Genomic DNA, 16,558 nt, shown 5'->3' with positions numbered 1-16,558 from the left:
AGGGGCATAGCTAAGTGGTGGGGGTGGCGGGTGTTGTATCTGGCTCCGTGTATGTGCAGCGCCCAGCACCACCCGATCTGGCCGGGGCCTCTAGGTGCTACAGGACCAGCTGCCCACAGTGCAGGGAGGGGAGAGTGAGACCCTGGAGGGCTGGCTCCAGCGGCTGGGGGTCCCCTGCCCCAGAGAGGTCCCTGGCCTCCGCAGTGACCTGCCAGGAGGAACAGACAAAAGAAGCCCCGGGAGGCCGAGGCGAGCCCGGCGCCTTTAAGAAAGCGGAGGCTCCAAGCCCGCCGGAGATCGCGGCGAGGGAAGGCCGGTGAAAAACCAGCAGCCCCCCGAGAGCAGGGAAAGAGCTGCCGGTGCCAAGCCCGCGCCCGCCTGCCCCGAGGACTGTGCTGAGCCGGGCGCGCAGGGGGGGGGTCGCTTGTTGTTGTTGTTGTTGTTGTGTGCGCAAAGGTCCGAGCAGCAAATCTCTGTTTCCTCCTCTTGTTTTGAGCGGTGCAATGTAGGGATTTCCTCTCCCCTCCCCCCAGCCCGCTTGGCTTTTGCAGCTGCAGCAAGGACGTTACTTTGTCTGGATCCCGACCGCTCCTGCCCGCCCCGAGAGCCAGGGCGCCAGCTCCGGGCCTGGGCAGCCGAGGGGCATGTAGCCGGGGCCATGCACGCAGCAGCCTCCCCATTTGCATTCGCCAGGGCAGACGAGCAGGAAGAAAAGGGACTCCCGCTTGTCCGCCAGGCCGGGCCCAGAAGCAGGCGGCTCCGCTTCTCTCCCGGGGAAGGGGGAACATGCAACTCGGCACCAGAAAATCCAAACCCCGCCAGGTAAGTCCCGTGCCCGGGGAGCCAGAGCTGGGCTGGGGCAGCTCCCTGCAGCCCTGGATGGCAATGAATGAAAAGCCCCGCTCAGCTTTGCATGGGGCCCCGGTATAAACCTGCCCCCCCCCCCCGGCCCCAGCAAAGGCAGCGGCAATGGCGGGGGGGGATTCGATTCCGCTTCGCTCTCATCCATGGTCTGTTGCATGGCCCCGGCTCCGTTGGGGGGGAGCGAGGCGCGTCCCCCGGCCATAAATCGGTGCTGCTGGAGGCTCCAGCCCCCCGGGCGCGCTAACTGAATGGATTTACTCCGCGCAGGCAGGTAGGGGACCCTGGCACCGGAGCAAAATCGTAAAATAATCACAACCGCAGCCGGCCCCAGAACGCAGCGTCCAGCTCCGCCGTGGAAAAATCCGGGATCCGACACCAACCCCCCACCCCCCCAACAGCAGCCGTTTCCGCTTTCGGGAGAGCGAGAGGACGCATTAAAGCAACATACCCCCCAAATTACCCTGCATCCGAGGCGTTTTCCATCGGCCCGCGCTGCAAACTGGCTTCGGGGGCTCCAGGGGCCCGGGTCTCTGCCCTGCTCTGGATTTGGGCTTATCCCGCAGATCTGGCCCGGGAGGCGGCGGCGGCCTGGCGGTAGGTGCTTGGGGCTTGTTTGCCTTTTTCATTCTTATTTTTTTTTGTAAGTCTTTTTGCCGCATTTTCTCCTGTCCCCCTTAATTCCTAAACGAATGGGGCTTTAATTCCAGAGAGAAACGGTCCCCCTTGCCCTGGTCTACTTCTGCATCCCCCCCCCAGTGCAGTTCAAGGAGCTTTCATAGCAATTCCAATCACCCCCCCCCCACGAAAACACAACAAAGCGGGGTTCAACCCAGCCCCGTTTTCTCTGCTGCGCTCTCCTGTGTATTAGGGAGCGGTGTGTTGTTTACTAACTTTGTGTATGGACTAGCAGGATAATTGCAGACAGACTCCGATCTATGCCAGCTCCGAGACAGGCCGAGCCTACACATGGCTCTCGTTTCCAACTTTTTAAAAATAATTCGCTTCTGCTTTCATAAAACCGCAACGGTTCAGCCGCCGAATAAGCCTGTTCCCGGCTTAACCTTTGTCTTTAGAGCGTAGTTGACATTTGGGGTTTTTTTAGCCCTGCAATCTGGCCTGGAGAGGCTCTTTTGCAATTTGCAGGCTGGGTTTAAAGCAAAACTCACTGCGGACATTTTTGGTTGTTGAGAGACGAGAGAATTTTTTTTCTTTTCTTCTGCAAATAACATTCCCGGCTCTGATTTTTAATTCTCGATTTCATTCTTTTTTTTTTAATAATTATTTTCGTCTTTGTACTTTTAAAAGCCCAACGAGACTTTGCAAAAAGAAATCGAGAGAACAAAACAGATCGTGTCTCCAGGTTTCCTTTGCAAATAGATTTACAGCGCGCAAGGAAAACACGAGGTAGGCACGGCTAGATTTAATACAGCTTGTATGTCATGATTGCCTTCGAAAACAGCCAGGACAGGTTAAAACGGGCAGCAAAACCCGGCTTGATACAAACACAGATCTGATACTGGAGCTGTAAAATCTGCAGTTTAAAACCAGTCTAAAATGTAGCAATCTTTGCACCGCTATGTTTAAGCTCCAAATGTACTGGTTAAATCGCTGCTTTATACCCAAGGAAAAACACAGCTTTGTTTCTGTCCAACGCTGGAAAACTAATGACAAAGAAATACAATTATCCACGCTTTTAAAACAATCTAAAATTACCGTCCAGATGGGACTAAAATGACTTCTAAAAAGGAAGACGTAACATGGGATGATTGTGCTTTCCTGGGCGCCCTAAAGATCCCGCCCCGACTCCCCAATCTTTTGTTCCTGTTTTCTTCAAGGAAACTGATCGCTGGGCTCGGCCACTAAAGTTTATATCGATGTCCTGCAAATTCAGTGTAGAAAGTATATTTGTGCTAGTAAAAAATAGATTTATGTAACGATTTTTAATTAAAGTGATCGACTTTTCTGTTAACAAAAGAGGTAGTGAAAGCCCGAGCTGCCAGGATGAGAGCGCTGGGTTCCGCTCACGGGAAGCGGCTGTTGGGGCATTTCGAGAGGGGTTCGCTTAGACGCGGTATTTTTAGCGTGTGTCTCTTCCCCGTTCTCCTCTTGTGCTCGGTGAAATTCGGTTGCAAAGAGAGGGCAGGAGCCGGAGCCGCGCCGGGCTCGTTCGGAAAACACGCAGGCGGGCTCGCTCGCTTTTGCTTGGCTTTTGTTGTTGTTGTTGTTTTAAATCCAAGAAACGAGCCAGGACATTTTTAGTGCGTTTAGAAAAGCGCATCGAGGGGGCTGGGGGCTGGTTCAGGGCAGGGGGATGCCTCTGATCTAACAAACCTAACGCGGGGTTTCTGTGGCCGGTGGGTCCCAGGCTAGGCGGGGGAACCCGACCCCCTGGCTCGCAGCCCCTTTGCGCCGCGGATGGAAAGGCCCGGAAATGGAGCGGGAGGCGGGTTCCCGGCCCCAGGCTCGCGGGGGATGGGGAGGACGAAGGAGGCTGGGGGGCAGAGCGGGGACGGGCAGGGAAGATGGCCGGCGAGGCGAGCGCCTGCTCCCGGTGGCGCGGGGAGCCCTCGGGGGTCCCTGGCCGGCTGGCCGGGGCGCGTTCTCCGCTGGGGGAGGCGGAGGCTCGCGGGTTCTGCATCGCCGGGGAAGGGGCTCTCCGGGGCCGGAGGGGAAATGGCTCCGGCCTGGCACCGCAGAACCAGCGCGGTTCTTTGCAAGTTTCACAACAAAACCCGGGGCTCCGAGGAAACCCAACCGCCGGGCTCTGCTCGGAGCTGCAGGCCCGCGGCGCCCTGGGCTGCCAGGGGGGAAGGAACCCGCCTTCCCAAGGCGAGCTTGGGGATGGGGCCTTCCCCCTCCACTGGGTGCAAAGGCGATGCTCGCTCGGGGGGCTGGGGGGCTGATTCTCTCGCCTCCCCCCACCCCCCGTTTTCGGGGGTCGGGATACAAAAAAGCAAATCTCCCCGCTTTTCTCCAGCCGGCTCCCCTTGCAAAGGCCTGTCAGAGCGAACAGCCGGGACCCCACCAGCAGGGCCCGGCGCAGGCAGGGCTGGGGGGCCCCGCGCCCCGCTGCTGGGGGGAGAAGGAGGCTTCTGCGAGAGAGCAGCCGCGCTCGGCTTCCCTAAAAGCATTTCTTTCTCTTGGTTGTGGTTTTAAAAAGCCATTCATAATTGATGCATAGCCTGGTCCCCCCGCGCGGCCGCTGGGTGCAGGCGTGTGTCTGTCCAGGAGCTTTTAGCCTTTTCAACAGTCCGTGCAAATCAGAGCCGCTGTTACACACACACACTCACACACACACACACACTTTCCAATGCTGTGTGAGCAGATAAGGCAGGAGGGGGCTTCCAGTCCTGGCTGCTCCCCCCGGGCCCTGCCTGTACCGCTCCCCACCTCTGTGTCCCCCCCCCCCGCCTGGGGGGCAGCTAAAAGTCCAAAACAAAAGTGTTTAAAGAGAAAGCAAAGAGCTCGGGCCCCTTCCCCGGGCTGTAAGCCTGCCAAGGCCTCCCCAGCCCCCGGCTGCCTAGGTCTGGTAGCACCGCTCCTCTCCAGCCCTCTGGATTTTCCCCAGTGTCTTTTCAATGGGGATTCTGGCTCCTGGCTCCCTCTTCGCTCCCAGGTGCAGTGGGAGATGGAGCAGGAGGCAGCCGTAACTCCCTGCAAACACCTTAGCGAGAAACACCGGGCGAAAACGGCGGACTGGGGGCGTCCTTTTTTCTTTGATGACTTTGTGCTGGACTTGGGGCAGTGGGGACAGCTGTGAATCCCCTCCTGGGGAAAGAACACGGCCTCTTGGGCCCGAAGAATGTGAACCCCCAAGTGCAGGAGCTGGGAGCCCACACTGGATTTCCTCTGTGCCGCCAGGAACACACACACACACACACACACACACACACACACACACACACACACGGGCCTGCCCTTTACACAACCATAAAAAAGTCAAACCTCAGCCAGCCAGCCGGTTTCCCATTGGATGGCAAAGGAAAAGCCCCAGCGCTTCGGCCCTGTATCCCGGGCCCTCTTCAGCCAACCCCCGGAGCCAGCCTCCCTTTCCCAAGGCCCTGAGTTATTCCATCCCGCAGGCCCAGCACACACACACACACACACACACACAAGTCAAACAGCGGCCCTAATGATCACTTAAGGTTGCGTTTGCAAATCCCGTTCCCATTGGCGCGCAGAGCCGCTGTTCGCGGGCCTAGCTGCCAGCTGCAGGATTCTGGCACTAATTGCGTGTTTATCCAAACATGCCCCCTTTTGACATGTCACAACATATTTGCGCAGAACGCGGTGTCCCCCCCCTCCCCCAACGTGGGTTCCCTTCTCTGTGCTGCGGGAGGGGCGCTGGGTGACAGGCAGGGCTGGTGCAATATGTCTGGGTGTGCAGGTAGCCAGGACTGGGGGTCCCCGGGCTGCCCTGCACAAGGGTCTTCGGGGTTCCGTAGGGACAAGGTGCATCTGGGAGCCTGTCACTGGGATTATTTATTGTCACTTTGCATCTAAAATCCGGCCCCCGTGTGCTGGGGGCTTTCTCCCCATGGAAGATTCCACTGGCTCTGTGCGTTTGCCATCCTCTTTCTCTTCACCCCCTTCCTTCCCTTTAATGCCCCCCCCCCAGGGCCTGTGTCTCCTGCCTTTTCATCATAATTCCCAAACTCCGGAGTGGGGGGAAAGCCAGGTATTAAACTCGCTTGAATGTGCCCCAGATGGGTCGCTTCAGTGAGAGCCTCACACAACCAACACCTGGAGTGGTGCGTTGGGGGTGTGAACACACTGGGATAGATTTAGCTTCTCATTAGGACTCTGCATTTAACAGGGCATTAACTAAGCGTTTGGAAGTGGAAAAGCTCCGAGCTCCTAACCTAAAAACCTCTGCTCTGGGCTGATTGGACTCCAGGCCTTCATCTCAAGGGGGGGGGGGAATTCTCTCCACTCTGCCTCCCCCCGCTATAGTAAACAAGGGCACCATTTATGATGTGTGTGTGTGTGTATCTGTATCTGTAACACTGTATGTGAGTGTATATATTCGTGTGTATGTGGTGTGTGTATGCACTGAAATCCTGTTTGGGTTATAAATGCTCATTGCATTTGAGCAAATATGCCCCCACAATCCCTTCCTACAATGCAAAAAGCTTGTGAGGCAGCGGCCAGGTTTCTTTGGAGATTAAAAATGTGTTGCTGGCTTCAGTGCAATGTCTGTCTGTCTGTCTGTCTCCAGACACTTTAGCTAGGTAGATTTATTCCATTAACAAATTTGTCAGTCTCCTGTACAAAGAGGGAGGCCAGGGCTCCCGGCTAGCTCGGGGGAGGCCAGAAGGGGGCGGGGCTGTATTATTCCCGTGGCAATTGATGTTTATAGGCGGATGGCCAATAAATAGCCCGAACTGGTTTGACTGGGAGGGGTGTCAGGATGCTGTCTGCCTTTTCCTCGCTGCTGTCCTCTCCAGGCCAGGCCCACTGTGATCAATGCAGCCAGGGCGGGGTTCCACCCCCAAAACCACCTGTTTCTACCCTGAATATTTTGCGTTTTTATCAACCTCTCCAAGCCCCCCAGGTCCCCTCCATGGCTCTCAGTCGCAATGGCAACCCAGACACCATAAATAATGCCCCTGCACAAGGTCTTCAGGGTTGCATGTGTTGGCGTTTAGCAAAGGGGGTGGGGGAACCCCGCTCCTTGTCCCGTGGTTCCCAGGACAGGGGCGTGGACTGCGGAATAACCCCAGGCAACACTCCTGAGGCTAGCCCAATCTTCCTCCTGTTGGCCTGGCCGGGGGGAGGGGACACCCAGCCCTGGGGGGAGGGGAATGACTAGGCAGTTGGTTGATTCACCTGGCGCTTTGGGTAGGGGGCAGGCTAAGGCAGGTGCCACCCCCCGAAAGGAGGGGCAGAGACTTTGGCCTGAGTGACAGGTGGCAACAAGGTACAGCCCTATTTTGGGTGAAGGTCTTTTCTGGTGTGCAGGGGCTTGTGTCTCCTCCTGTCTGTTCTCGGGCCAAGGATAGGGGGGGCACACACCTCAGAGCTCTCTGGACAACCCCTCCCAGCCCCATGGTGGGTTCTAGGGTCCAGAGACCTCTGCCACAGTCAGAGGGCAGCTTGTCCTGTGGCTTCTACCTTGTGCAGAGTTTGCCCTGGCTTTTGGGCTGGCTAGGCCAGACCCTCACAGAGGGACACGTTCTCCCAGGTCCTTAGACCAGCCCCTGGGATGGGTCTTTCCCCAACGGGCTCCGACCACGTGTTGTTTTGTTTTAAATCCCTCGCAAATATAGGGCCACATGGACTGGTCCCTCCTGCCCCTGGGCAGCGATCTCTCGGCTAACGGGGGCAGAGCCTGTTGTGGGGCTGGAGATGGAGGGGCGGGCGGGGGGCACAATGGCAGAAAAGGGGTGAGTCGGTGCTCGTGCTCTGTGCGGGAGGCAGAGCCCCCCTGACTCGTTCCCTCTGTGGGTTTGTGCCCCCCCGCCCCAGTAGCCTGTTTTTGTAACAAGTAATGCAAAACAGAGCTTATTTTCAGGGAGATTGGCAGCAAGTTACAGCACGTGCTGACTCCCCCCCCCCCCCCCAACAAAATGTAAAACTCGCGAGCCGGTTCCTGTGTTTACCGAGATCTCTGGGTTCGAGCAAATAAACACGGCCTTAGTGGAGAATCTGATTTAGTTGATTGTTTGCATTTTGATCGGAGCACGAGGGTTTTTTTCAGGGGGGAGGGGCGGGGAATTTCGGTTTTTCCAAAGCGCTGGGTCTGGGCCCTGGGGGAGGGACTGCTGCAAAGGCCGCTCCCCCCCCCCCCCCGCGGGTGCCAGGAGCGTTTGGGTTTGAAGAATTAAGAGTCATTTTTTGTAGTCAAGAAATTGTTTCTAATTTGCTCTTTGACTAATGGCACTTGGAACAATGAGCCGGCCCCAAACAATTGCATTACTCAGAGGCGCCCAACATGCAATTACCCAAATGCAGAGATTTGCATCTTGCAGCCCTATTAGGCAATTATTTAGTGTGCTGGGTTAATCTACAATATTATTTAACATACCGGGGCCCTTTGCCGTTCCGTTTCCAGATGGAGCGATATTCAATTGCAATATTTTAACCCATTTCCCCAGAGCGGGGAGGTTAGCGGAGGGCTGAGAATTGTCACTGATTGCATATTCATTCGGACAGGAAAGGAGGCTGCTTGGGGTGGCCACTCGCCAGCCACTCCGGTTGGCTCAGGCTGTAGGTGAGCGGGCGAGCCAGGGGTCACGGAGAGGGGTCCTGGCAGCCCTGCTCTGGTGCCGCTCTGGTGTTTCGCAGGGGAGGAAGGGGCCATTTTCCAACACACCGCTCCAAACCTCCCCCCGCCATTCAGAAGAACGGGGCTGCGGAGCGGATCGCTGCAAAGCGAAGGGCCAAGTCTGACTTTCAATGTGCTGCCAAGCCCGCACCAGGGACCCGGGGCAGCGCTGGGGGGCTAGGGCCGTGCCAAAGATTTCCAATCACGGGGCGGGGCGGATTTTTGCAGCCCTTTCCCCGTCGGTCTTTCCCCAACGCGGTGACGAGCCGAGGGGCTTCGGGGCCCAGGATTCATTTGCAAAACACTGAAGGGAAGCGGGGGGGAGTGTTGCAAATGCTCAATCGAAGGCCGCTCTCGGAGCTGTGTAAATATTTAGTTCTGGGCGCATTATCTGCGCTCGCTCTTGTCTAAAGGAAGCGTAAGATACCAGCGCTTGGTTCCTGTTCACTGAGAAACATTTGCTGGGTCTGGACAGTTAAAAACTCGGCCATCAGGGAAGCCTCCACTTCTGCTGATAGTGGGCTGCCCCGGCGCAGATACTCCCCGCCCACCCCCAGCAGCCCCGTTCCCTTCGCATGGAAAATTGGGAGCTATTTCCCCCCTCGCCCCCTTTGCCAGCAACCCCCGGCTGTGTCCACCAGGCCTATCTGCGGCTCTTTGGTGCCACAACTGCGTGGAAGGGATTTAAAAAAATGATAGAAAAATCTATTCTTAAAACAAAGTGCTTGTTTTATAGGTCGGGGCAAAATCTAGACGGGTTTAAAGCAAAATCAATCCAGCGATGGTGGGAATCAGGAATAAAAACGGAAGAAGGGCTCTGGAAGTTTCTCCCTTCTTTTCCCTGGGCACGGCGCAGCTGTATTTCCAGTCGGGTTTGTGCATTGTTCGTTTGGATTGTGCTCCTGGTCAAACAAAACTGACCCTTAAAAAAAAATCCCCTCCCTTATTGGTCCAATAAATAGCCCAACCTTTTTAATGCGAAGGGTTTGGAGATTTTGCAACCCTCGGCCTAAGCCGGTGACAAATGCACCGCTCTGCTAGTTGCCTTTGGGTAGAAGATAGACGGGAAGTGTCAATCAGAAACGCTTCAGTGCTCAGGGACAATCCTCTTTGCAGGACTGGCCTTCCTCAAGAGCAATCAGTCACTCTGCATTAATTACCCTTCCATCCATTCCCCACTGCAGGGCAACTGCTGAGTCTCCGAGGCCTGGCACATTCATCACATGGCAGCACCTGAAAGAATGGGCGACCCCCCCCCCTCCCTTCCCCAAAAACAAAGAGTCCAGAAAGGAAAAGGATTTCAGGTCTGGACCTTCCAATCCCTCACTCCTGTAGGCAGCCCCGAGAGTTTTTCAGCCCTGCTAATGTCTCCCTCTCCCCCTCCCTCCGCCCCACATCACATCCATGTACAAGCGACAGCAGCCAGACCGAATTTATAGTTGCTAATGTTCAACCGGGTTGTTTGTGTTGGTTTAAACGGCTCGTTCAGTGCGTTGCTTCTAACTGGGAACCGCCTGGACGTTACAGGCTTGTGCGGCTCATTCACCCGGGGATCTAATATCCCGAGTCCGATCCAGACACACAGCCAGAGCCAGTCCCGGCGTTGGAAACGGTGTTTTCCCATAGGAACGAGGAACGCTGAGTTGAGGTCTCGCTTTCAAAACGAGGAGCTCCTTTCAAACCGAAAAGAGGACAACTTGGAAGTAAACGAAGCCCCCTTTCTCGTGCAGCTGGGCCGTGCGTGTGGGTTTCATTCAAGGGATCTCCAGCGAAAGCAAAGCCAAACTCAATCTAGCCGGAGCCCCAGAGCGCGGGCTGCGGGAGGCACCGGGGAGGGTGACACACGCAGAACTTTTGCGGAGCTGACCTGGAAGCGACACACTGGGAATGCGGCGGAGCCGCGGGACTGAGGAGCTGCAGCCCGTGGGCAGAGCACCAGACAGGCGCCTGTCCCCTTGACATTGCCTGAGTCCCGAGCTTTCCTTTCGCAGCGGCTGGAGAATTCACCCCCGAAACGCGGCGCGTGTCGGGCCCCACGCAGCACAGAGCGGGACATTGGCCTACTTAGCAGCTGTTTTCTGCCTTTAAAACCCGGCCCCGGGTAGCGGCTGCTGCTTTGCGAAGAGGCCGCGCTCTCCCGGCTCTGCCCCGTCCGGACTCGGGGTTTCTTACAGCGCTCTTAGCCGCAGCAGCAGGCCGCCCCCCAAATCTCGCTTGCATCCCCGCGCAGCCCCTTCGGATCTGCGCCGCGCGTGGGTGGGAGTCTCTGCCCGGGCTCGGTCCCTGTATTCCGGGCCCGGTCCCTGTATTCCGGGCCCCCTTTTACCACGGAACCGCTTCGCACCCCAGCCGCGTTTTGTAGCCCGGGCAAGTTGGCCTGGATCCTGCGGGGCTCTGGGAGGCGCCCGGGCTTTGCACTCGGGAGGGGTCGGTATTTCTAGCCTCTCGGGTCTGCTCTCCCCCGCAGCCGGTCTGCGCGCTCGGTCTTGTCCCTAATTCAATTGGCTTCTTGGCGTAATGAATAGCTCCCTGGTAATCGAATCCCCCGTACGAGCTAGTCTGATTTATTCGGCGTTTTCAGTCAATTACAGCCTGGTGTTTTTAAAAAATAATTTTAATCGCCCTTCTAGGGAATCGCTCCGGCCATTCACCACCCCACCCCCCGCCGGCTAGCGGTGACATTGGCTGGTTTCTGCCCGGTTTATCCCCGGCACCCCCCCGGATCCTGCGGCTGGGAATATCCCAACCCAGCGCTCTGGCCGGGAAACAAATTGACGCGCCTGATCTCATTAGACCCCGCGACTGATAATTGGGCTGAAATGTCTGGGAGCGCTGGGTGCCGGCACTGGAAATGGGGGGTCCCTGCACGGATCGCCCCCTCGCTGCTCAGGCTCGCACGGTGCCGGCTCGCTCTGAAAATCGCGATTGGAATCGATAGCTCCGACCCTCCCGTCCCCAGCCCAGCCGTGGCAGGACCTGTCCCCTCGGACCTCCACCCCCGTCCCTCTTACCTATTTGCACGGCGGAGCAGCCATCCCCATGCACCCCGCGCTCCGCTTCCCGGGGCTTGCGGCTGCTCCCCACACCCAGCCCGGCCCTGCACGCTGCAAACTTTCCGGATGCACCGGCTGCTTCTCCCCCCCCCCCCATCCTCCTTGCCCCCCCTGCAAGGGGAGGGGGCTGCCCCCCGTGCACCAAACCTGCATTGTTTTAGGAATCACGAATAGTGGCTCAGTCCATTGCCCCTGTCTCTGTCCCTTTGATCCTCTCCCTCTTTGCTCTTCTTGGCTCCGGGGCCAGTGGGGTCTGCCTAGGGGCCTCCTGGAAACAGTCCCCATCTTATCTCCTTTCATCAAGCAGCCCCGGGCCGCCTTGAAACCGCGGGGCCAGTAATTGCTTTTTTCAGGCAGCCCAGTGCGGACTGGCTAACAGCCAATCAGCGCCTTGTTTACACTGGGTGATTGACAGCGGGCTGGCAGGCTGCCAACCAATCGTAGACATCCCGTGGAGGGAGGGGGGAGTGAACACAAGGGGGGGGGGAAGAGACTGAAAGCTATGGGTTTAACCCCTGCATTGCCAAAGGACAATCGAGCAAGGGAGAATCTGCATTTTCGTGTGTCTTCCTAGCGCCTCAAATCTCTCCCAAGGGGCAGGGGGGAGAGCCTGGGAGCTGCAGGTGGGGGCTGTGGCTGGGTGACGAGCACATCCCCAGACATGGTCGCAACCGCAGTGACCGTGGTGTCTGCCGTCGCTCCGGTCCGCTCCTCGTCGGGCGGGCTCGGGGCGTCTTGCGAACCGAGCCCTGGCACGTTACAAACAACGCGGGGCCGTCCCAGCCACAGTCTCACAACCAACACCTGGTGGGGGGGAGGGTCTAGCTGACGTGAGTGTCATTCCCCCTCTTGCCCAGGACTGGCAGGGTTTCGTTTTGCTGGTTCCCTCTTTGGGGGACGAGGGCGGAAGAGAATGCACGGGTGGGAGTGAATCAAAGTCTCCTGCGACTTCTCCAGAAAATAAATAAATAAAGGCCCCAAAAGGGCCTGTTCCGAGATCGGACATGATGCAAGTGACGGGGAAGAGCGTTGGCAGGTCGATGTCCCAGTTCTGCAGCCGGGCCCCCCTGCTCTGTCTACAGCCGGTCCCGCATTGTCCAGTCCGCCTCCGACACAGGACAGGGGGCATCGCGTGCGAGGGGCCCGTTAGAAGCCCGCAGCCCTTCTGTAGTCAAAGGGACGCTCGGTTTGGTGCAACGCCCACGTACCCAGCCCAGTCCGCAATCCCACATATCGGACTGCGCCATAGCTCCGTGCAGGGGTTTGCACCAGAGCTCCCAGCACGGTCTGGTGCGGTAACCCCCTGCGCTGGCCAGTCCAGCCCGGCCCGGCCAAGCAAACTCTCCTGCCCAGCGGCTCGGAGTGTGTGTGGGCTGGAGCAGCCCCCGCCCCCCCTTCCCTCCACCCCCAAACACCCCCCGCCGCGGCCTTCGCTGTGCATCCCCATTCACCCAGCGAGCAGGGACGGGAGCTGCGCGAGAGGAGCTGCGCAGCGGCAAGGCTTGAATTAGGCGCCATTGGGCTGAGTAGTAGCCCTGCTGCTCTCTGATTGGCAGCTCGCTGGCCCCGCGCCAGCCTATTGGGAGGCCTGTTTACGCAGGGAGAGTGGCACGAGCTTATTACCGTGGAGGGCCAGGCGTCCAATCAGCGAGCGGGCTCACCCTGGGTGAGTGGCACGAGCTTATTAGTATGCAGGGAGAGTTGCTTGTAGGACTGAGCGGCGGGCTGGGGAGCTGCTGAGGCTGGAAGGAACCCACTATAGGGTCCTTTCCCTTCTGCAAGAGCTGCCAGTGCATTGACAGTGCAACAGTCAGCACAGTGCAAATACCAATAGGAATACAATCCAAAGTCCCATTTACTGATTTAATTGTATTGCAGTCACTGTGTGCAAGGAACATATCTCCAGTAAGTAACTGCAATTCTATTTTTGTTTGCTTTTTTAAAAAAATGCTTTATTTTTTTTTTTTAAAGAATTAAAATAAAATCCAGGATTGTAAATTTGATTATTTTTTTTTGCATAGTGAGAACTTTTGGTGGTTGAAAATACCAGGTCGCTATTCTTTTCCTTTTGAGAACATTCTGTAGTTCTGTGTGATGTTACATCTGTAAAAAATTTAATAGCAGTGTTTTGCTTGGAACTGTTTATAACACATATCAATTGAAAATAATAATACTACTAAAAAAGACATGTTGGAATACGCTACACTTAGCACCTCCAATGAAAAGAAATGCTACAGGGCATTTTTTTTAATGGTTACAGTAAATTGCTCTCTATACCCCTGGAAATTTGTACCTAGCGCCGGGTAGCACCAACAAAAACACAATTGTTTGCAAATTTCCTAATGCAATTCTAAGGTTTTTAAAATGCAGCCATGAATGGTGCTTTGCAAGGAAAAACAAACAGAGCCATTGTAGCACTTTAAAAAAGGCAATGGATGCAAATTTGCACCCTTTCTGTTTTAAAAAATAAATAATAGGTGGTTGGAGAAGAGGTTTAGCTTTGCATCGAGCGCCGCGGAGTCCTTTCTTCCTCCCCCAGCGCATTTGTTACATTTGAATAGAGGACAAATCTGAATTGGGTAAAAAAATCCAAAGGGAAAAAACCCAACCCAAAACAAAATTAGGTTTACGGGAAGGTGCAACTTGAGGCTGTTGATTTTTTTTTTTAATGGTCACACGGACTTTGCATGTTAATTGGTAGATTTTAATTGAAGATTGAGTTGGGGATACTGGGGAGAAAATCCGGCTTTTTTTAAACCTTCGGGCTCGGTAGGTTTTGTTGTTGGTCGCAGGGAGGCCGGCTCGTTGCAAATCTGCCTGCGGTTGTTGTGTGTCTCCTCTCTTCCCCGGGTCCTGGGGTGTCTCCTCTAACCGGGAAGCGGCTGTTTGTTTGTTTGTTTAATTTTCATTTGGAAACGCGAGCGGCTGGGGCCCGGGGGAGGTTTTTGTTAGACAAATGCACCATCGAGGGATGCACGGCTCCAGGCTGCGCCTCTTGTCCGAGGAGCCGGGGCTGGTGGCGCGTTTTCCCTCTCGGTGCAAAAAGGGGTTTGCAAAGCTCCGCTAGAAAGCAGGAGAAAACCCGCGGCCAGCCGGCCCCAAGCCCGGCTCTCGCTGGGCCTGCCGCGAGGCCGATCCCCGCAGCTGCCCAGCGGCTGCCGGCGGAGAGCGATCGCGGCTGGGCTGGGGCAGTCGCTCGGATGGCGAGCCGAGCGGCGGGGAGGAGGCCGGGGAGCCGATCCCGGGTGCGTGCTCCGGAGAGCCCGCTGCCTTGGCGCGGTGCGGGAGGGCGGCTGCACGGACTGGGCCGGGTCGGAGCTCAGGGCCGCTTGCGGCGGAATATTTGCTCCCACCTTCTCCCCGCGGTTTCTTTTTAAGCGCTTTCCGCGCATTGTTCCAGCCGCGGCGGGCTCGGAGCCGCCCCGGCCCGCCTGCCCTTGGCTGGCTGCAGGGAGACCGGCGCAAGGAGAGATTTTGGGGGTGGGGTGCGGGAGGGGATTTGATGCATGGGGTTTGGAGATTGGGGGGCGGAATTTGCCGAAACCCCGCCGGTCTCCGGCAGAAGCACAGCGGCTGGGAACAGAGGCGTGTGACCCCCTCGGCCCCCAGCCCTTCGCCGCCGCCTGCTCCACCCTGGCCTGCAAACAGGACACGATCCTGGCAAATCATCATCATCATAATTAATAATTCCATTGTGCAAACAAAGCCGGGTGCGGCCTGCGGGGCGGGGTGTCCGGCCCCCCTCCTGTAACTGATCCCGGGACTTTTCCTGCTCCCCCAGGCCCTGGCCGGATTGCGAGCCTTGTATTCATTTCTAAAAAATCTGAACCCGAGATGAATCAGAGAGTGGGAATCTTTCCCTCTGCAAAACAACCTTTCCCCTCCGCGTTGCTATGTGAAACCATTCACCCCGCCAGGCTGCTGAAACTGCGAACGGAGCGTTGTCTTGCAGGCTTCAATTTTTCCCCCTGTGAATTTCATATCTGTATATTGCTTTGAAGTGGGTGTTTTCCTATAGTCTCTCCCAGACCCATTTCCGCTGCTTTTTAGGTGATTTCGGCTGACTGCTGAGAAAAAAACCCCTTCCGTAAGATTCTTGCAAAGCGAAGGATCCTTCCAATAATTCCCTGTAATTGCAAAGTAGGAAATATTCGTTAGACTAAAAGAGATAGATTATGATCTCAATAGGGGGAGAAAAAAACCCACCTTCCTTTGTATTAAGTTGTAAGCCACAGAGAGCTCATTGTGTTATTTCCAATTTATTTACAATGCAAAAGCACCCCATCTAAATATATATATAAAATACTTATCAGCTGTGCAAATATGTATTCACTTAATACATTGTGTTTTCGGTTATAGATTAAATCAAACACAAAATAGTCTGCAAATAAGACACTGTAGGACTGGAAGCATTAAATATAGCAATTGCAAATGGTATTCGCTAAATGAAAAACATCTTAATTGCTTGGTTGTTATGATCCGGGTTAAAAAAATATACTTTCTCCCCCTTGTAATGTTAACAATTCAGGGTAGTGACTCTAGGAGTCTCCTCTCTCCTTGGGCTGGAGGTGAGATGAAACGTTAAAACAATACAGATGGAAGGAGAAGATTAGATATGCAAAACCCGAGTGTCTGGGAGCCCTGGCCTGGGGTGGGGGGGCTGGACTGTGAACGGGAAGGAATTGTGGGGCAGGAGCAGAATTGTCCCGGTTGTGCTGGGGCTTTGTTTGTATTTATTTATCCACGCGCGCACAAGGCTGGAGTCGGGAGCTAGGGGAAATTCTTAGATGCTACCTTGTCCTTTGCTTCCTCCCCCCCCACCACATTTATGAAGCAAGACCCCCACCCCCTTTTGGCCTAATGTTACAGGCGCTGGGCCCGAGCCAACCAGCCTTGTGTGCAAACGCAGTGAATGCCCGGGAAGCACCTTACAGAACTGTTTGGGCTGGGAACCGTGTCTAGAAGAATTTAAAGCCCGGGCCGTGCCCGCCGCATGCGGGGTTTGCCACCGAGGTGGCCGGAGGGAGAGATTTATTTCGGGGCCAGCGTCACCGATTCTGCCTCTTGCACCGGCTTTCCCGGGGAGCCGCTGGAGACAATAGGGAACTTCTCTCTCTGGTGGGAGCCCGGATCGGTGGGTGGGGGGCGCAGGCCCGGCTCCTGCGGCAGGGAACTGACCCCCCCCCCACGAAGGCAGAGTTCGGGAGAAGCTCCCCCAGCTCCCTGCGCCCCCGGATCGGCCCCGCGCAGAGCTGGCGCTGGCTTGGCCATGGAGGCAGGAGCGCCGAGAAACACCTTTTCCCAGAAACGGGGGGAGAATTTTGTTAAAAACCCAGCCCGCAAAGGCCTGGTCTGGGGGGGGGGGGTTGTCTCT

At 56.2% G+C, this 16,558-nt stretch overlaps 1 protein-coding gene and 1 long non-coding RNA gene across 2 annotated transcripts in view; one reads left to right on the top strand and one right to left on the bottom strand.

Moving 5' to 3' along the window:
* The first annotated feature begins 147 nt into the window (after positions 1 to 147).
* Positions 148 to 16,558, top strand: part of BAHCC1 (BAH domain and coiled-coil containing 1) — an 89,087-nt gene continuing 72,676 nt past the window's right edge. The window contains 2 exon segments of the mRNA XM_065563754.1: positions 148 to 822; positions 1,132 to 1,458. The gene's annotated coding sequence lies outside the window, so the exon portion shown is untranslated.
* On the bottom strand, positions 8,840 to 12,614 carry LOC135974813 (uncharacterized). The gene is made up of 2 exons (XR_010591933.1): positions 11,332 to 12,614; positions 8,840 to 10,723 (listed from the first exon to the last, which is right to left on the bottom strand). It is a non-coding gene; the product is annotated as an uncharacterized LOC135974813 (long non-coding RNA).

The sequence above is a fragment of the Chrysemys picta genome, chromosome 12, assembly GCF_011386835.1.
Source record: "Chrysemys picta bellii isolate R12L10 chromosome 12, ASM1138683v2, whole genome shotgun sequence".
In the NCBI taxonomy this organism is placed as follows: Eukaryota; Metazoa; Chordata; order Testudines; family Emydidae; genus Chrysemys; species Chrysemys picta.
The sequence above is the reverse complement of the archived record's forward strand: the minus strand, read 5'-3'. Positions and strand labels throughout refer to the sequence as shown.